Source organism: Benincasa hispida, chromosome 1, assembly GCF_009727055.1.
Source record: "Benincasa hispida cultivar B227 chromosome 1, ASM972705v1, whole genome shotgun sequence".
Classification (NCBI taxonomy): domain Eukaryota; kingdom Viridiplantae; phylum Streptophyta; class Magnoliopsida; order Cucurbitales; family Cucurbitaceae; genus Benincasa; species Benincasa hispida.
The window spans coordinates 25946134-25954450 of NC_052349.1; positions in this window are offsets into that span (position 1 = coordinate 25946134).

Here is an 8317-nt window from a genome sequence, read left to right on the forward strand (position 1 = left end):
GATAGTTTAGTCATCCAAAAATAAAAGTCACTTCACCATTTTGTTAAAAAGTTAACAAAATCTTTATATATCAATGACCAAAATAATCACTTTTTTAAAGCTCTGGGACTAAAATAAATATTTCAAAAGTTTAGGAAAAAAAACAATAATCAAAATTAAAAAATTAATACAAATACTTTTAAAAATTTAGGATGAAAATAGAATATTATCCAAAGCCGAGAGGCTAAAATAAAACTTTTAATATCAAACCCTAAAAATCTAGAAAAACGTGCAATCAACCAACATGATAGTGTAATTTTTAAGATAAGGATGAACAAAGGTAAAATTATCATTAATTGAGTGATATTTTAAATGGATTGATCTGAATGAATAAAGTAGATGAGATTTATCAATAAGTAAATAAATATCAGACATGGGCTACATCATTATAGTCATAAATTTCAACCTTTTTATCCATTCCAAAATTTGTGTTAACTTGATTGTCCATCCTATAATCAACTTTAATTGATAAATGTATTTAATCCCATCTTTTTCTAAGGATATAAAATTTTAAACTTTTGACCTTAAAAAAAAAAAAAGAGTAGATATCTTTGTTAAAAAATGTCAATTAAGCTTATACATACTTAATATAATTTTCTATTTTAAAGTTTTGACCAAAAAAAAATAATTGATTACCATGGATGTAACTGTAAAGATCTTCTACCATGGCATTAATTAATTTTTTCTCTTAATTTACAAATTTCTTTGAATTAAAAAAAAAAAAAACTGAGCTAAAATAATTGATATGGCCTTCATTTTAAAGGTAGGAGATTTGATCCACTATTTTCATACTTTATAGTAAAAAAATCTGAAATTTTAAATTAATGTATATTATGAAGACATGGACATGTACTAACTCAAATATGAAAACTGGCCCAAGCAACGTGCCATAATAGTATACATAAAAATACAACCCTCTAACAAATAAAGATATATTTTTATTTTCCAATATTTCTTCATAAAATTAGAGATGGAAAGAGAAAGCTCAAGAATTCAAGGTGACAAAAAATACAAAATAAAAAAAAAAGAAAAAGAAAAAGAAAAAGACATATATATACATTTATCTTAATAAAAGAAATATGTTGCGTCATAACTCAATCGATTAAAATATGTACACACAAATTTACGCGATTAAAACTTTGGAACTTGTATCCTAATTTAAACATTGAGCTAATTATTATATTAATTTAAACCACGAGTTTTCTTAAGTGTATTAATTTACACGCATCATTATATTTTGTTTGGATAAAATATACTTTGAGATTTAATTTTATTAATTAAGCCCTTAGACTTTTATTAACAAATCAATTTAGACTCTCGATTAAAATTTCATTTGAAAATTGTACATGCAACAATTATATAATTCATTTTATTAATCCAACATTTGAAGAAGCCTATGCACATGTAAGAACTAAATGTATTGAATATAATCTTAATAAAGATTCTAAATTGCTATCACTTATAACAATTTAGAAGTTTAATTAAAACAATTATATGTTTCACGCAATATTTTCAAATTAACTTTGTATGAGGGTGTAAATTGATATAGTTATAAGAGTTAAGTGTTTAAATTGATATAATTATTAATTTAGGGTATAAAATAATATAACCTTCAAAATTTTAGAGTGTAAATTGATTTTTTCCCCTAATTTTTAATATTAAGAAATCCAAAGGTTGTGGATAAAGACTATGATGACCTTGAAGGGTAAGCAATTTTTAAGGGGATTTTTATACATATGGCTAATTTTTGAAAATTAGTGCAAAGTTAAAAATAAATGGATTTTAGTCTTTTGCTTGCACCGGTGCTATGTGAGATTACGGTTTGGCCCCCACGCATTAGGTTTTGCTCCTTCTATCATTCTTCTCAATTCTCTTTTCTATGGTCATAAATCTTCTCGTTTCTCACTTTTCGCTCCTTGCTCCTTCTATCTTCCTTTTTAATTTGCTCAATTTTCTATAGTAAGAAATCTTCTCGTTTCTCCCTCCTCTTTCTGTCTTCCTTCTCATTTCGCTTTTCTATGATAAGAAATTTTCTCACCCTCCTTATTTTTAAAAAAAGAATGCAAATTGGGTTGAAGTAGTGAAGGAATCAATTGAAGAAAAAGAAGGAGAAGAATGATTCAATTTTTTGAAAAAAAAACTGCAAATTAGATTTAAAAAAGGAAAAAAGAAAGTTGCACATCGAAGAAGATGGAAAGAGTACATTTGGGATTAAAGTGGTAATTTCATATGATACTAAAATAAACATAAAGTTAAAATTCATTCATTTTCAAACTCAAGGCTAATTTTCACTTGGGCCCCTGGAAAGGGACCCTTTGAACAATTTTCTCAATTTCAAGAGCTTTTCACACATAAAAGAGCTTGATTTTATTGTGATTCTAAATATTCCGTAGTTTTTCTTTGTTCAATTTTACACGACAAAATAGGATTTGAGGTAGCAATAGGAAATTTGTTACATATAGGGTAAATAGGTAACCACCTTTTGACATTATATAACCTATCCTTTATGTATAATATCAAAATTAGAAATTCTTAGCGTTTGGCTCAAGAAACTAGACAAAATAGAAGTTGGGAGAAGTGAAGTTGTTAAGTCCGTTCTTGGCAAGAAGTTCATGGACTCATGATTAAGAAACATCAATTTTATGTTTTATTAACCTTTACACTTAAAGGTTTTGGAACTTATTTCCGGAAATTATTCAACGATTTCACAATTTCACTCTTAATTGTTTGAATAACTTAGACATCCCCCTCTTTATTATGATGAGTATCTAATTGGAATGCATTACACACTCTTTCCCTATCAAAGTAGATGGATTGATAGATGGATTGATAGAAATAGTGTTGAAAGTAGTCTCCCTTGGAATCCAAGAGTCTTTGAAGAATTGAAATATCAGCTCCATTTTCAACTTTATATCTAATCCCTTTAGACAATAGTTCACAACTCCAAATAGCACTTTCTCAAAAGGAAGGAAGCATTTGGCCAACTATAGCTTGAAGAGAAAGTCACAATTAGGATAATTAGGGTAGTACCTAGCCTTAATAACTTTAGATAAATAGATATGAATATTTAAAATAAATCTTCAATTGCATTTATCTTTGTACAGTCCATCCAAATGTTCAATTACAAGTTGTTATGTGACAAAATTTTCTTTTTGAAAATATGCATAAAGATATATTTATGTGAATGGTTTATTTGATACAAAATTTAATTAAATATTTTTTCTATAGTGTTTAATTAAATGTATATAAAAAGTGATATTTACCAACTACAAAAATACATAAGTTTTTAAGGAGAATTACTCCATTGTTGATTTTTCTTAAAGTGTTTTCACTTGAAATAACTCTTATTTTTTAGTCGTTACTATTATCAACAGATTAAAAACACTTTTCATCAATCTTAAAGTACTAGCAAATGACTTTCTCAATAATTGTGATTATTTTGAATAAGAGTGTTCATCGATCGTTCAGGATTAGTTTTAAAAAAATTGATTGTCCAAATTGACGATTGGTTTGCAGTTTTTACAAGCTGACGTCGACGTCGTTTTATTCATTTTCAATCTGCCAGTTAGGTTTTCCAGTCTGTTATGCACATGCAGCTTACCCCTAACTTTGAAATATTTTGGAAATCTAAAATATTAAATTCTAATGTTTTAAAATTTAGGACGGCAAGGAAAATACTTATTAAACTTTTCAAGCATCTAACCACCTAGCAAATTATGGATAATTTTATCGTGATTTTTCAATATATATATATATATATATATATTTCCAGTATCTCTTGGTGCATAATGACATGGGAATCAATAACGATATTTAAAATAAACTCTTTTTTTAAAAAATATATATTTTATTTATGAACGTGGGAATTGGGATGTTTATTTTCAACTTGAAAATTGCAAGTCTCTTCCGTACAAGCAGTTCTTCGTATTGTTAAAAAGTAGGAAAAGTCTTTTTCATTTTTTTTTTTTAAGTGTCGGAAAAAGGTTTAGGAAAAATATTAGTTTTATTGTTATATTCCAAATCTGTCATGGAATATTCGCATATGTTATGCCATTCCTTAAAATATGGAGAAAAAATAATTTGTGGCCAAGTTTTTTTTGGGTTTTGTTAAAGAAAAGCTCGCTAGAAAAAAAAAAACATCGATAAATTGTTTCTACTTACAAGTAAGAGCACATTTGGTCGAAAAATTTCCAATATTTTGGAGGAATATGAAAAATTGTCCATATTTTATGTGTCACGTTAGTATGTAATTTTTTTAAACGAATTAGAGTATGGTAATATTAATGTAAAGTTATGGTATAAATAGAAAAAAGTATGAGGCTAGACCTCTTGCATGTCTCTTATTTGGCTGTGGTTACTAAAATATAAAAAAGAAGAAAATCACTACACTTTTATTTATTGATGAATTATTTGTATTAGCAATACATGAAAAGGTTGGAAAAAAATATATATACTACTTGTTTGTATTTATTAATTAGATGGGGAGGCACTTTACCACCTTAACAAATTAAAAAAAAATAGCATTTGCATGCTATCTTAGAGGTGAAATTGTAGACAATCGATCTATATCCATCTATTGTTTTTTAAAAAGAAAACTGACCAGATCAATCGATGGATCGACGATGACTTTTCTAACTCCATCCGATCGATGATCACTCCTTATTATCTTATGAATTTATTAGAAAAAGAAAGCCTTTTTAAAAAGTTCGATAGAATATAAAATATTGAGAGTAAAATTTAATCCCTTTGTTTATTGAGATTAATGACACATGTTAAGGAAAAAAAGCGATAACAAATCATACAATAACATTTTGTATAGTCTGATTTCATTTTTTCCCTCTAATTTATGCACTTAGCTTCAATTTTGCTCTAACGCTTAGAAGCTCTCAATTTGAAAGAAAAATATTAATAGATGTTTTCAAACAACTTAACATATTTGGAGTAAAGAATGGAATAATAAGAAGTAAAAAATTATAAGTCTAGGAAGTTGTGAACTCTTGAGACCTATAGCATAAGAAGCATATAAAATTGATAATTTTTTATTAGTGGGACCTACCAATTCTTTGGATCAAAACAAAGAGTGAAGTTCACAACTTCTACTTCTAAACTTTTTGGATCAAATACACCCTAAAAGAGTATAAATAAACTAGAAAAAAATGGAAACTAATTATCTAATCTAATATTATTTTGTAATATTTATTTTTGAATTTATTAATGATCTGTCCAACTTATCACTCTCTTGGTGCGCATTGATTTAAATTACTACTGGTCTATTAGTTATATTTTTCGAAATTTTATAGGTAAATATTTATTTTTTTTAAAAAAAAGGGAAAAGAATAATTATTTATTTTGTTTATGTGCAAGTGTGTTGTGAACTGGCACGTGGTAAATAAAAAAAGTACATTTTTTTTTTTTTTGAGGAAGAAAAGAAGAACCACTTGTTTTACTTTTTTAATAAATGGTGAATATTTGAAAGTTCTTAATGCATATTGACCTGTGAAACACTCAAATAAGAAAAGTAAAATTTAAAATATTTATTATTTAATAAATTATTTATTTTTCCCAAGTGTGTTAGTGCACACAAATACTATTATGTTAATGAAGCTCCCTTATCGTTAGAAAATAGGAATATCTATAATTATTAGATAAATAATTGATATAATATTTTCAATCAGAAATTTACTCAATTGGTTAAGAATTAAGATATTTATATTTTTTTCGTTTAAATTCCTTGCCTTCTTGGATTATTAATAATGACTTAGAGACACAAAACTGTATGCCTAAGATGACATTAAAGTATATTTCACTTAACTTTTAGAAAAGAAGATTTAAATTCTTGCTACTTTCAAAAATCTATTTTGGTCATTTCTAGTCTTTTTTAATGACTCTTTTGGGTTTTTTCTTTCTTTTTTTTTTTTTTTTTTTTTTTTTTTTTTTTTTTTTTTTTTTTCATATACTCACAATAAATTTCATGAAAAGTAGCAATGATTTATTTTAATTAAAAGGGTTCAACTGTGTTTCGAATTTATTTTACAATTTTTTAAATAAGAAAGAAAATGTACATTTTTCGAACTACAAAATGTTGAGGATGTTACATTGAAAAATAAAAGACATTTTACGGTCTTTATAATATATATATATATATAAATTAGTCATCTCATTAATAACTGATTTTGATTTTTGAGGTGGAAATCCATTATAAAACTCAAATTTCTCTTTTTTTATTTTTTTTCATAATGGCAATATATTGCTAAAAAGAGAGAGGGATCTTCACATCACGAAAACTCAAAACAAAACACAATCCACACTTGGATCCCCACATCAAATGCTCCCAACCACTTAGAAAAACAACTAAGAATTTTAAATCGAATGTCCAAACTAATCATCTAAGGAGAATCATGGACATGTCTATTACGTTCGTGCTAAATATGATAAATAATAGCATACCAAACCATTCTCCAAACCTTAAGTTTCAATCAATTTTCTTGGCTAAATTTCTCCATCTTTATTTAGTACATAAACCATGACAAATTGAAAAAGAATAATAATCCAAATAAATGTTTTGAAATTATATAATTAAAAAATAAACCAATGAAGAAAGTGACCAAAATAATATTTAAATGTTAAAAGTACTTATATAAACAATTCATCATATTTGACTATATATTTGAAAAAGTACTCTTACAAATTTTAAAAGTACTTACAAGTAGATTTTGATAATTTGGAACGTTTGGGATAAAGACTATCATAAGAGTATAATAATCACCTTCTATTTCAAAACCCTCAATTAGTTACGGTAAAGATTATTTCAAAACCTCATTTATTATGATATTTACTATTTATTACAGTTTTTACTATTTTACATTCATAAGTTTTTTTATTCTTTGTTATAGTGTTTATTAATTCATCCTCAAACTAAAATAGTTACACTTCAAACACATATTATTGTAATCCAAACTAAAATAATCTACACTCATACACAAATTATTATAATCTAAATATAATAATCTAGAAGTATAATAACCAACTCCTTCCCCTAAACGTTCCCTAAATTTTAAGGATGGCATTGTTATTTAAATTAATTAATGATGGTATTGTTAGTCAAAAGTGTTTGACATGATTTTCAACCCAAATAAATAATTAAGCGACGGGCTTATTTAAAAAAAAAAGAAGATTGAATTCATAGTCCATTTCAAAGAAACATTTTTTTTCCCGAAAAAAACTAATTTTTTTTAATGCTCATTTAATAATAATTTTGTTTTTAAATGATAAGTGAAAGTAATATTTAAAAATTAAAATTTAAAAAATGAAGACCCTGTTTGACAAATATTTCGTTTTTGGTTTTTTGTTTTTTAAAATTAAGTCTATATATACTACTTTCACTTCTAAATTTCTTCCTTTATTATTTACATTTTACCAATAGTTTAAAAAATCAAGCCAAAATTTGAAAACTAAAAAACGTAGCTTTAAAAAACTTGTTTCTGTTTTTGGAGTTTGGCTAAATATTCAACAATTATATTTAAGAAAGATGTCGATCATGATAAAAACTAGAAAGAAAATAGACTTAATTTTTAAAAACTCAAAACAAAAAATAAAATGGTTTTCGAATAGATCCCACATTTTTATTGAATTGATTTAATTTTAAAAAATCCAGTTTCAATTTTGAGAGCATATCCAAAAAAAGATGACAAAATAGCAATTTTTTTTTTCAGCTAATGTATTTATAGAAAAACTGCTTAATGTAGAAGATACTAAGTCTAGGAATTAGTCTAAATGCATTATGATTAGCATTACAAAAAGGAACCTGACATTGGTTTAGATAAATTAATATAATCAACAAATTACTATGCAACATCTAGATATTATGTCTTATCTAAAAAAAAAAGAAAAAAAGAAAAGAAAAGGATAGCTTTTTTTTTCTTCCCATTTCCTTTGGTGGCTGTTATTAATTGCAATAAAATTTTGTTATTAGTCCTATATTCTATTAACAGTTTTTGATTGTGAATGGAATAAGTTATCATGAATTAGGTTGAATAAAGTGTTTAAGCTTTATATCTTACAAGTAAACCTGGGTCGGTTTCATCTGATTGAGATATATATTTTCGACTTAGTTAATGAAACCTAATTTAGTGTTCACATCATTATTTCCATTGATTCATTTTAATAATCTATGACAATAACAACTTGATTATTGAAGAATAAAATTAAAAGAAACAATCAATGATTAGGGATAAAATAATATGATTCAACATTTGTTGAAATTGTAAATTTAGTCCTT